At 46.0% G+C, this 11,725-nt stretch overlaps 1 protein-coding gene across 1 annotated transcript in view; it reads right to left on the bottom strand.

Annotated features, from left to right (window-relative positions):
- Cryl1 (crystallin lambda 1) overlaps window positions 1-11,725 on the bottom strand; it is a 110,441-nt gene that overhangs the window by 75,780 nt on the left and 22,936 nt on the right. The window lies entirely within an intron of this gene.

Here is an 11,725-nt window from a genome sequence, read left to right as displayed (position 1 = left end):
TTTAAAAAAGTGGCCACTTCCCTCTCCTCTCTCTCTTCACTTCCTGCTCCGCCGGCGACTAGACTCCCTTCCTGGTTGTGCAGAGGGCTGACTGTGATCTGTAAGTTTTTTCCCCTTTAAATAAACACCACCCTATTAATCATAATTCCAAACTGCTGTGGCATTGTTTGTGACTTACACCTTCAGCTTGGTAGGTCAGTTTGTACAGCATCACCACAGGCATGATTGACACATTGCAATATTGTGTCGGGGCATAAACAGGAGGTAAAGATCTCTCGGCTCTCATATAACCTTATCAGCCCTACAGCAGTGGTCATGCAGTATGTGACTGTGCACAACCACAGGGGAAAACTTGCCTCACATGCACATGGTGACGTATTTTATTCCATGATGTCACTGTATCTTTGAAAGCTAAACATGCCTAACAAAGAGGCAAAGTAGAGAGGGAGGGAGGGAAGGAGGGAAGGAGGGGGGAGGAAGGAGAGAGACAGACAGACAGACAGACAGACAGACAGACAGAGCGAGCAAACACACAGAAACAAGAAGTCAAACCTTCTGCCCAGGTCTGGAAGCACACTGTTTGAACAGGGTAAGAGGGAACTATCAGAAAAATAGAGTTCTGGTAAGAAGAAAGATGGACAGAACATTTTTCACATTTTGCAAGTCAAATAATGAAGCTGTGTTCTTCTGAATGACCCTTGAGCAGAGGGAGCTTGCACTCCTTAGGGTCTGGAGCCCTGGGGAATCCAAGATACAACAGACGTCTCTGATAACCAGAGTGTCCAGAAGCCCTCTCTGTCTCCCTCCTCCACACTTGGTGCTCCCACTAAGACTCAAGCCTAAACCACCATAAGCTTCCTCCGACCAGACCTAAGATGTGTGACAAACCAAATGAGCCTTCTTCCCCCAAAGGTGGTTTCTGTGGTGACACACTCAGAAACCTTGCCCAGGGCCTCAGTCCACACATAATCTCTTCCCTTTTGCAATGTTGAAAAGACTGCCGATACTAAGATAAATTTGTTCTTTGTCAGGAGCAGACAAAACACAGAGCCAGGAAGGCTAGGGAGGAAGAGTGGGTGCCTTGCTGGTAGAGATAAGAACTGTCTCAAGGACTTTCTAGAATGCCCCTCCAGCCAGTCCTTCAGAGCTATATGCCTCATTCACCTGCCTGGATGTACAGACGGCTGCGTCAAAGTTTCTCTGGAACATTCTATGAGGTATTGCACAACTCCTCCCGTCAGCTGATGTCAACCCCTCCCTCAGTCAGTCCCCAAGGCCCAGGGCCTGTGTATGGAAGTGACTTATTTGAATTTCTCCTATTTGCTGACAAAGCTTCACTTCCCTGTGTGGCACACCTGTGGCTTGCCATAGCTTGCATCTGGATTACAACCTTTTTTCTTCTGCTTGAAGGTATTTCCTGTGTGTTGGCTTTTTGTCGTTGTCATTTGTTTTGCTGTTTTTACCTTTGACACTTTATAAGCAAGACAGGGCCCTCCTAGTCCCTGGGACCCAACCTGCACACATCAGCACCACTAACGCTTAAAACTGAAGAGGTCAAGCAAGTTACAACTTTTTCCTCCTATTAACAAAAGATACCTGAGGAACAATGGTTAAGAAACTTGACCTAGCTACCAAAACAATCTTACAAGAATCAAACTTCTTCATAAAGAAACTGACAAGGACAGTATGCAAGGCATTGTGTTGCTTTGTAGTAACAAGTCAACTAAATTTTCATACGATTATCTGAAAAAAAATCATTCTCACAGACTTAGGATATAGCTCAGTGCTGGGATGCTGCACAGGGCCTGCATTCTACCCTCAGAATTAAAAAAAAACGTCTTTACTGAAAATGTACATACTTCTTTTGTGGCCATCATTCCCTAAAATAGACAATATAACCACAATTCACTTAGTATGTATGTTGTATTAATTATTATAAATCATTTAGGAATGACTTAAAACATATGGGAAGGTGTGCATAATGTCTGCACACATGCTACAAGCTTGTACAAGACCGTACAAGGGTCTCAGAGTTTGGTATCAGAAGAGGGTCTTAGATCCAGTCTCCCACAAATACTTGATGGCCTTCAAGAATGTTCTTACTAGGTCAGGTGTAATGGCCAGGGCCAGTAATTTCACCTCTTGGGAAGCTGAGGCAGATGGATTGAAGAAGTTTGAAAGGATGGAGGGGATCTAAGAACCCCGCTGGTGAATGAAAACAGATGCTCACACTGCTGTCATCCCCACTTCACACAGAGACATCGGTCCACCAAAGGTCACTTTGGGGACAGAGCAGAGACCTGAATCCCAGCACTTACAGCTCTAAGGGCCAGCCTGCACTACAAGTGGTAAGCTGCGGAGGGCACTGTGGGCCTGGCACAAGGCCAGCGAACATCTTGTGCACAGCCATCAGGAATCAGTGAACATAACCCTGGATCAGCACCCCGCCACACTCCCAACTACCAATGAAAGAGTATAAAACACAAACAAAAACAAATAAAACCAAAACATGCAACAGAAGACTCTCCCCCAGCCCTCAAACCCCTAAAATATTTATGGCCCCAAACCTTAAAGAAAAGGTTTGCTGAGCCTTGCATTGGAGTAAGCTTTATTAGCACTTGAAAAGGTAAACTGAGGCTCATTAAAATTTTAATAGTTTATTTGAGCAAACAATGATTCCTGAAGTAGGCATCACCAAACCCAAGAGAGTCCGGGCTCTGTCACTGGGTTTGCAGAGAAGGCTTGCGTGGGATGACTGACTGACAAAAGTCTGAGCAGTGGTCTCATTTGATCGTCCAGTGGAAAGTCCCTGGTTACCCAGGAGTGCTCGGGGCCCTTTGTAATGGGCTAAGACCTACATTTGCAGAAGCTAAGGGCAAGGGGGTCTACTGCAGCCCAGTACACACTCATTAAAGTAATTTTAGACGCAAACCTTTAGCAGATGATCAATAGGAACACATTTACGATAATAATGGTTTTAGTCTTTAATCCATAAAGATTATCTCAATATGCTAAACTGTATTGTTTCCTGAGCATTAATGTTCAACTGTAAAAACACAGCTAATGATTCAATGGTAGGCGTATAAATGATTTTCCGACCCACAGAAACGCACGGCTGTGAGAGTCGGGATGACAAGGACATGGAAGAAATGGAGGAGGATATAATTAAACACAAATGCTTAGTCTGCAGGCTGCCATCAAACTTGATATGGAACAAAGGGCAACCTGGAACTTGCACTCCTCCCGCCTCCAGGTCCCACGCGCTGGGGATAGAGGTATGCACCACTCCACAGTCTATACACACGCGGCTGGAACCCGCGCTCTGCGAACACTATTCCACAAACCGACTGCCATCCTCATGACCCATTTCTACAATGCTTACTAAATGAGGGTTTGATTTGTTTGTTCTCGAGACAGAGTCTCACACTGTAACCAAGGCTGGCCTCAGGCTCACTAGTGTAGCCTAAGCATCCTCAAACTCATGGTAAACCTCCTGCCTCAGGCCTCCCAATGGCTAGAATTACAGGTATATAACTCCACGTCCAGGCCACTTTCCTTATTTTAAGTATGAGAGCTCTGATCCAGCTTTGGGATTCCACTTCTACCTGGGACGTGGAAAGCAGTTTGTAAGTCATGTTTGCATCAGCAGTGTGCGTATGGAGAACACAGGCTTTGTTATTCTCCACAGCCTCAGGCATCCGTCCAAAGTCTCAGAAATGATCCGTGATGAATAAACTGGAAGGATGCTCTGTTCGTGTTTCCTGTGCCTTCATCTGTGATGAGTTAAAGCTAAAGCTTTCGTAATTGTTTTTTTTCTTGATACATACTGATGATAAAACTTAATTTATAGCCGGGCGATGGTGGCGCACGCCTTTAATCCCAGCACTCGGGAGGCAGAGGCAGGAGGATCTCTGTGAGTTCGAGACCAGCCTGGTCTACAGAGCTAGTTCCAGGACAAGCTCCAAAGCCACAGAGAAACCCTGTCTCGAAAAAACAAAAAAAAAAAAAAAAAAAAAAAAGAAAACTTAATTTATAAAAACTATTTACAGCAAGAGATGAGCAACAGTACATACAAACACATATGTGCTAGGGTGAGACACAAAATGATGTTTACCTCAGAAAGTTCTTCCCCGTGGGGCTCCCAGGAGAGTCTGGGTGCAGCTAGAGGACAGACAGCTTTCCTTGACTGCAAAAGTGTACAGGAAACACGTGGCCACTGCTGCAGGAGACCCGTGAAGTGGGGACATAAAGGTGCAGAGCATTCGGAGCTCGTGGCAGACCTCAACTAAGTACGGATGCAATTAAAGCAAGATACACCTGCAGCTGACTTCTTAACTAGATGGACTAGACTCCATTCCTCAAGCCAGCAACCTAACGGAAGAATCAGCATCAACATTCAGTGGGAAACTACAGGAAAACCCACTAAAAAGAGAGAAAACAGTCAGTGGAACTGGATCCAGTGAAAATCTAGAGACTAGAGCCATTAAACAGGGACTTTAAGTAAAGATCAGCATCTTAAATGTCCTGGTGGCAAATGCCAGAAGAGAGAGAGATGGACGCTGTAGCAAAATGTCAGGTAAAAAACAGCAAAGAGAAAACGGCCTCTGATGCGTGGCAGCTGGTCTCTGAGATGGACACCGGGGACTTCTGTGACTCTGGACAGTCCCCGCACGGCAAATAGGCCCAGCCTGTGTGAACTGGAGAATGAGGGAGGGAGAGTCCCACGACTTCTGAGAGTTGGTCGTCGAAACTGCAGTGTTTGCCACCCGCTATGAGATCACTCACCTGCTACTCTGTCGGGAAGACAGCCAGTGATCAGTGAGCATCCCTGAAGAGGGACTACAAGCTCCACCCACAAACTTGGTGGAAATGAGAGATCCATCTTAAAAATGGTGCCCCCAGTCCGACTACATCTTAGGTGACAGCAGCCCTGGCCAGTATCAGTGTCAAGAGAGAGCAAAGGCAGAGCACATCTTCCAGCTAGCAGGGTACACCACAATAAATGCACAGCCAGGCACACCACCAGACTCCACAGAAATGAGGACCCAACAAAGGTGCAAACAGGTAGGAATCACAGGAAGAGAGGGAGGGATGGAGAGAGAAGGGGGAGAGAGGACAGTGGAACACTCATTTCCTAGTTTAGTTAATGAACCCAGTTTTATACTAAGACAAAAGGCAGATGAAGAAACAAAATTTTAAACCAATATCCCTCATAAAGACATATGTAAGAATCTTTAATGAATAGCAACCAACTGAGGTCTTTGAGATGATTAAGGGCTCTTCCTGCCAAGCCTGATGATCTGGGTTCGATCCTGGAAACCACATGGTAGAAAGAAACAACTGCATGTGAGTGTGCATGTGTGCATGTGTGTGTGTGTGTGTGTGTGTGTGTGTGTATTAACAGTATAATTAGACAAATACTAACCAAACGAACCCAGAAAACATAAGAACAGTAATACATCATAAAAAGTAAGGTTTATTTTAGGCAAGCAAGGTTGGTTCAACATTCTAAAATAACCCAATAAAATTCACCATATGCATAAGATTCTGGGTTTGGTCTCCAGGGAGAGAGGGAGGGAGGAAAGAAGATAAGGTAATAACAGGTTAAGAGAAAACCACACAGTTCTCAGAGCAAACAAAGAATATGCATTTGACTAAACTCAGAGTTCAACATCCATTCATTATCAATACTCAACAAACTGGAATCAAAGGGAATTTCCTCAACCCGATACAGGCACCAGAAATAAATTTTAAGAGGAACTCTAACATCACAATTGGGTCATGAAAAACAGAACAAGATACAGCAGCATGGGCATCAAGTCTTATCTCCTGATCCATACCCACAAGACAGATTAGTCGGCACAAAAATTCCATCAATAAGTCAGAGCAATCGGAAAATTATTCAGATACATGACAGCCTAAACAGAAAATCCTAAAACACTACCCCAAACTGCTAGAGATGATGAGCAAGTTTAGCAGGACCCTAGGACAAACTATTAATGAACGGAACGACTGGAGAGGGTTATTTTGGCAGAGTTATTGAAGTGGAACTAAAATCACTAAGTGCTTGCAAATACATCTCACAGAATGCATGCAAAGTTGCTACTAACAAAACACATGAGAGAATTTTCTAAAAATAGGAAACAGAGGGGCATACCATGTACCCAAACGAACTCCAAGGTGCAGTGTTGGCACAAGCCAGGTCGCCATACTAACCTGTAGTCACTCGAACTGCAGCCAAAATCTCAGGGGGATTGCTTGCTTGCTTTCTCTCTTTTGGGGCGTGGGTTGTGGAATGGAGCAGTTCTCTGATGAAGGTCAGAGGACGGCCCCAAGTGTGTGTCGCCAAGTGCCTTCCACCTTCGGCTTGACACAGGGTTTCTCACTGACTTGGAACTTCACCACACAGAAGGCTAGCGGGCCCTAGTGTTTCCAGGGATCCATCTGTCTATGTATGCACCCCAGGCTGGCCTGGAACTAACAGTAATCCTCCTGCTGTAGCTTCCCAAATATTAGGATCATAGGTGTGTGCCACCACTCCCAAGTGCACTGTTTGGGTTTTATGTGTTTTTTATTATGTGCATGTGTGTTTGTCTAAATACATGCCACATGTGTGCTGGTGCCCATGGTGGCCAGAAGAGGATGCTGGTGCCCGGGGAACTGGAGTTATAGGCAGCTGTGAGCTGCTGGACATGGGTGCTGGGAACCAAACCCGGTCCTCCAAGCCACCCCTTCAGCCCGCCGTGTGTGCATGCACAAGCTGGCACACATGGAGCTCAGAGGGCAGCCTTCAGGAGTCGGCTCTTTCCTCCCACCATGGAAGCCCCAGGGAGTCACATGCACCTTTACCTGTTAAACCATCACCCATCCCATGTGGTTTCTTTCTAAACAATTTCTGTCTGTGATTGGCTGGATTGGTGGATGTGAAACACACACATTCAACAAAATTGTACTAAAGCCCCCTCCCCAAACTCAAGTTCCTCTGATTAAACATGAGTTCCAGCCCTTCGGGCCTATGTAACCATTTGTGTAGGCCAGCTGTGCAGGCATCTGCCACATGCATACAGTACTGAACACTGAGACTAGCACGCTTTGTCATACATAAATGATATGTTTGCTCGTGTGTGGTGATGGATACCTGTCACCCCCGTGTTGGGAGGTGACGACAAGAGAATCATACATTCAAGCCCATCCCTAGCTACATAGATAGTTCCAGGCCAGCTTGGGATACATGAGACCCTGCCACAAAACAAACAGACAAATACATAAATACAGCCTTAATAAACTCAACTTCGTTTCTTAAACGTTTAAGAGGGTTAAAGCTACATTCAGTGGTAGAATCCTTGCCTAGTAGGAACAGACTCTGGAATTCAATCCCCAGGCAGCAATGAAACAAGCAGCAAAAATCTATATTAAAAATACTTTAACATATAAAACAGGTGTCACATGCCTAGTGAGGCCCATCTCAAAAGGACACGCCACAAGGGAACCATGAAACTCCAGTTTCAGTGCACACCGTGCCAGCTCAATGCTGCCTTCCCAGCAAGCAGCCTGCGTACCCACCCCCCAACAGCCTCCATCCCCACTGAAGCCACCATTGTGAGCCTCAATGACTATGACCAGAGGTCCAATAGACTGCTGTTCTTTAAAGGAACACAGACATTTCACAAATGCTGCTACTTATGAGCGCAGCCTCCTGTAACTGACGCCCATGTCTGGAAGCCCTTTCCAAGTGAGACCAGCACTTCCCAGGCTGGAAAGAAAGGTGAAGGTCAGGTGCAAGCTCCCAGCAAGCGCAGAGACTGTGTGAAAGAGGCTTCTAGATTTCAGCCCGGCCCTGCCTTTGGAAGCAAGCTCCATTTCAACTTCCTGAGTTAATAAGCCACTCTCAAGGCTCCGGCAGCCACCGTGATCCCGGGCTTCAACCGCGGAGATCAGATTATGCCTCCTCCAGGAACTAATGAGCCTTAATGCTCTCAGAGAGTGATGCTTTCAGACCAGCTTTTGAGACGCAGCTTATTTTCCAGTACGGTAGACTTTCTTGCCAAGCAAGATTTGGTTTCAAAACTGCACGAAGTTCTAGAAATTCAAGTTTGTTTCTTGGAGGCTCTCAACACTTCAAGAGTGCTAGGAAACCTTCTCACGCCTACTCTTGCCCTCTGGGACTCGGGTAGAGGATTATCTTGGGGAAGAATGAAGCACAGCTCACTGGGGCTTTGGCCACAGAGACTAAGCAAATCCTACACCGGGACTGTTTGGGGTTGAGGAGCTGCGACATGCAAGCTACCAGCTACCGGGAGGCATCTGCTTACCCTTAAGCTCCACCTCCCACTTTTGAACATTTCCCTAGAACAACAATTTTGAGGAAACAGCCTGCTAGCACCCTATTTACAACAAGAGAAAGGAAGCAGTGGGGACTGGGGATGGGTGCAGCTCCTGAGGCGGCTCTAGAGGGGCAGATGTAGTAGCGCACACCTGGGCTGCCAGCTCTTTAGAGCAAGAGGCAGGAAGGTCAGGAGTTCAATGAGGCCAGTCTGGTCAATGTAAGATCCTGTCTCGAAACAAAAACAAAAACTGAGGTTCCGGAGGTTTAGAGGGTGCAGCTCGTTAGCAGAGCTGTCTCCTAATTGCATGAGGTCCTGTGGACAGGCACCAGTAGGCTTTTGAAGCTCTAGCTTGGTTGATACTCATAGACAGAAAATTAAGCTCAAACACTGTACTTCTGTTTGATAGTCTTAAGGAAATTAAATACAGCAAGAAGTGGATTTTTTTTGAGATAGTGGACCTATGAAAACACTTGGTTCTCTGTGACACGAGTGTGTGTGTACACGCATGTGCGTATAACACACATACACACACACAATACATAAATGCTTGTTTTTGAAATGGGATCTTGCTTGCCTTGGGTTTGCATCGATTCCCCTTGCCTCCACCTCCTAAATGATACAATTGCAGGAGTGACTCACCACACCCAGCCTTCTCCAAGTTGTGTATTTAACATTCCTGGGTATTAAAACATTAACATAGTCTTTAAGACTGGCAGCATACCATTACATGGTTTTTCTATGGGGTTTTGTTCATTCGTTTGCCTGGTAAACAAAGGTTGAGACATTGATAAGTACTAATTATAGACGTTGATTATCAAGTTTATCACCTGTCTATCGTGGTGGCAGCAGGACCACAAGTTCTAGGACAGCCTTTGCTGCATGGCAAGACCTGGTCTAGGCAAGGACTGGAGATGTACCTCAGCGATGGAGACTTGTGTACTATGGCTCAGCGGTGGGAAACCTGAGTGCCAAACACAACACCCTGGTGTTGGGTACCCAACATCACAGGGAAATAAGAATTTTAAAAAAGATTGTGTATAGAAACTACAAGCCAGGTGTAATGACTCACGCCTAGAATCCTGGCTCTTGGGAGGCTGAGGCAGGAGGTTGTCTTTGGGTTCAAGGTCAGCCTGGGCTACACAGTGAATTCCAAGCTAACCTGAGCTGAACTGCAGGGTAAGACCCTGTCAGAAAAGAAGGAAGGAAAACCTACACTCGCATGCCCAAGAAAACCGGTCATTTAGCAAATGGGATTGCCATGTAACTTCCTTCCCACCTCCCCTTCTGATTCGTGTCACTCTTCTGGAAGAGTCTATCAGGATAGAAATTACACCCCAAACTCTGTTTCTAAGGGAAAACACTGAGTGTCCTGGTGACAGGATTATCCTTGGCATGGTAGAAACCTTAATCCATCTGGCCTAAGGAACCTTGAGCTGGTGTTAAAAGCCACCCTACGTGACTCCCATCTCAACTGCTTTCTCACTCCCACTAAGCTCCTAGGGCACACGAGCTCATCCCTGCCGTTCATCTCCTGAAACAGTCCCTACCCTGGCCCCTTCCACACACAAACCCTCCCCCCCCCCCCCCCCCCCCCCAAACTCCACCTGCCAAATCCTATCTGCCTTAAACCTCCCCAGCCCTACTCACTGTCTCCAGGTTTCTGAATTCCTGGAGACAGTTTCCCAATGCAGTCCCTTACAGGAATTAAAGCTAGCAGGGTCTGAATCACTCCTCTCAATTCTCCTCCCTCCCAGCTCTGCTTGTTCCACACAACAGAGCTCAACATAAACACATTCGTTACTTGGCAAACAGAGTCAGATCTCAGTTATGGCGTCTGTGGCATAGGAAACACCATCTCTAGCTCCATGCCATTTGACTACTGTCAAAAATTGTACACAAATTCCACAATATACAATTTATAAAATAACTATCACTTATAAAGCATTTTCTGGGTCAAGGACACTTAAGACTATCCCAGAAAGGACTGACTTTATATTCAAGCCACTACAATGTCTTCACACTACTGAAGATTTTCATTCTTAAAAAAAATCATAGATATATTTATTTTATTATGTGAGTGCTTTTGCTTGCATATATGTATGTAGGTCTGGTTCCCTGCAACTGGAGTTACATGTGAGCCACTATGTGGTTGCTAGGAATTGAACCCATGTCCTCTGAAAGAACAACAAAAGTGCTCTTAGCTTCTGAACCATCTCTTAGCCCCACGATCTGCTGTATGAGATGCTTATGGTATTATATGCTAGACTAGTTTTCAAAAATGGGGAGAAAAGTCCAAGTCCACAGGCAAGGTGGTAGCTGCCTGTACTCCAGGGCTCTGGAGGCAGAGGCCAGGGAACATGACTTCAACCTACAAACTGAAGGCTAGCCTGAAAAACATAGCAAGAAAGTTCTCGAACACAGGTTTACTCACTATCCTAGGGCATGTCTTCACACCCACTAGTGCTGGCTTATGTGTAAAAAAGCTTTCCAAAAGCAACTTCAAAGGAAGCAACATGGCAGGTTGCAAAACCACATGTCCTGTGACGGAAGAGAAAACAGCCTCAGTGTTCGAGGACTAGTAACTGACGATGGGGTGAAATTTCTTTTTATTTCTGGGAAGGCAGACATTCTGGGGAGGATCAAGACAGTCTCACAGGGTCCAGGCTAACCTAGAACTCAGTGTACCCAAGAATGACCTTGTATTGCGCCGCCTCCACCTCTCAGGTACAGGGAGTACTACGTACCCACATATGCCTGGCAGGAGTGAAAGTTCATGCAGGAATTCAAAAGTTCTATTATGAGCATCTCTGAAGAAGCAAAACATCCCTAGGCACCTGGCTAGACAGACCTAAGATGCGAGAATATGCTGGAAGGAGAGGATGCCTGCTGGGAGACAGGACCAAAATGCTTTGTGAAACGAGAAACTGGAAAAATCCCAGTGGTCCGCCACACATCCACATTTCAGATCACACTCTATAGCTAGATCTCTATAGCTATATGTAATCATAACAGCTTCTGCTCCTTAAACAGACACTGTGCTGCACTGTGCTGCTGCAACAGCTGATGCAGGTTCCAGGGATGCAGCTTCAGATTGAAAACATGAAGAAAAAAACAAACCTGTGCTCCCACTGGGTGTGCAGACTTTTCTCACCATGGTCCCCTAAGCTGGACACTGTGACCACTATTCACACAGCGCGTCTGTTGGGTATGACAGGTCATCAAGCTTATTTAAAGTCCACAGGAGGATGGAGGCAGGTGCTGGGGCAGGGGTGGGGGGAGGTGGGAGGGTGGGGGGCTGGAGGGGCTAGGTCAATGCCTTGGGGATGCTGACAGCTCTTACAGCAAATCAACCCCCAAAAGAGGTGCGGTTTTTTTGTTTGGTTTTTGTTGTTGTTTTT

This window comes from Microtus ochrogaster, chromosome 17 (genome assembly GCF_000317375.1).
Source record: "Microtus ochrogaster isolate Prairie Vole_2 chromosome 17, MicOch1.0, whole genome shotgun sequence".
NCBI lineage: Eukaryota > Metazoa > Chordata > Mammalia > Rodentia > Cricetidae > Microtus > Microtus ochrogaster.
Note: the sequence above shows the minus strand (reverse complement) of the source record. Positions and strands in the feature narration are given on the sequence as shown.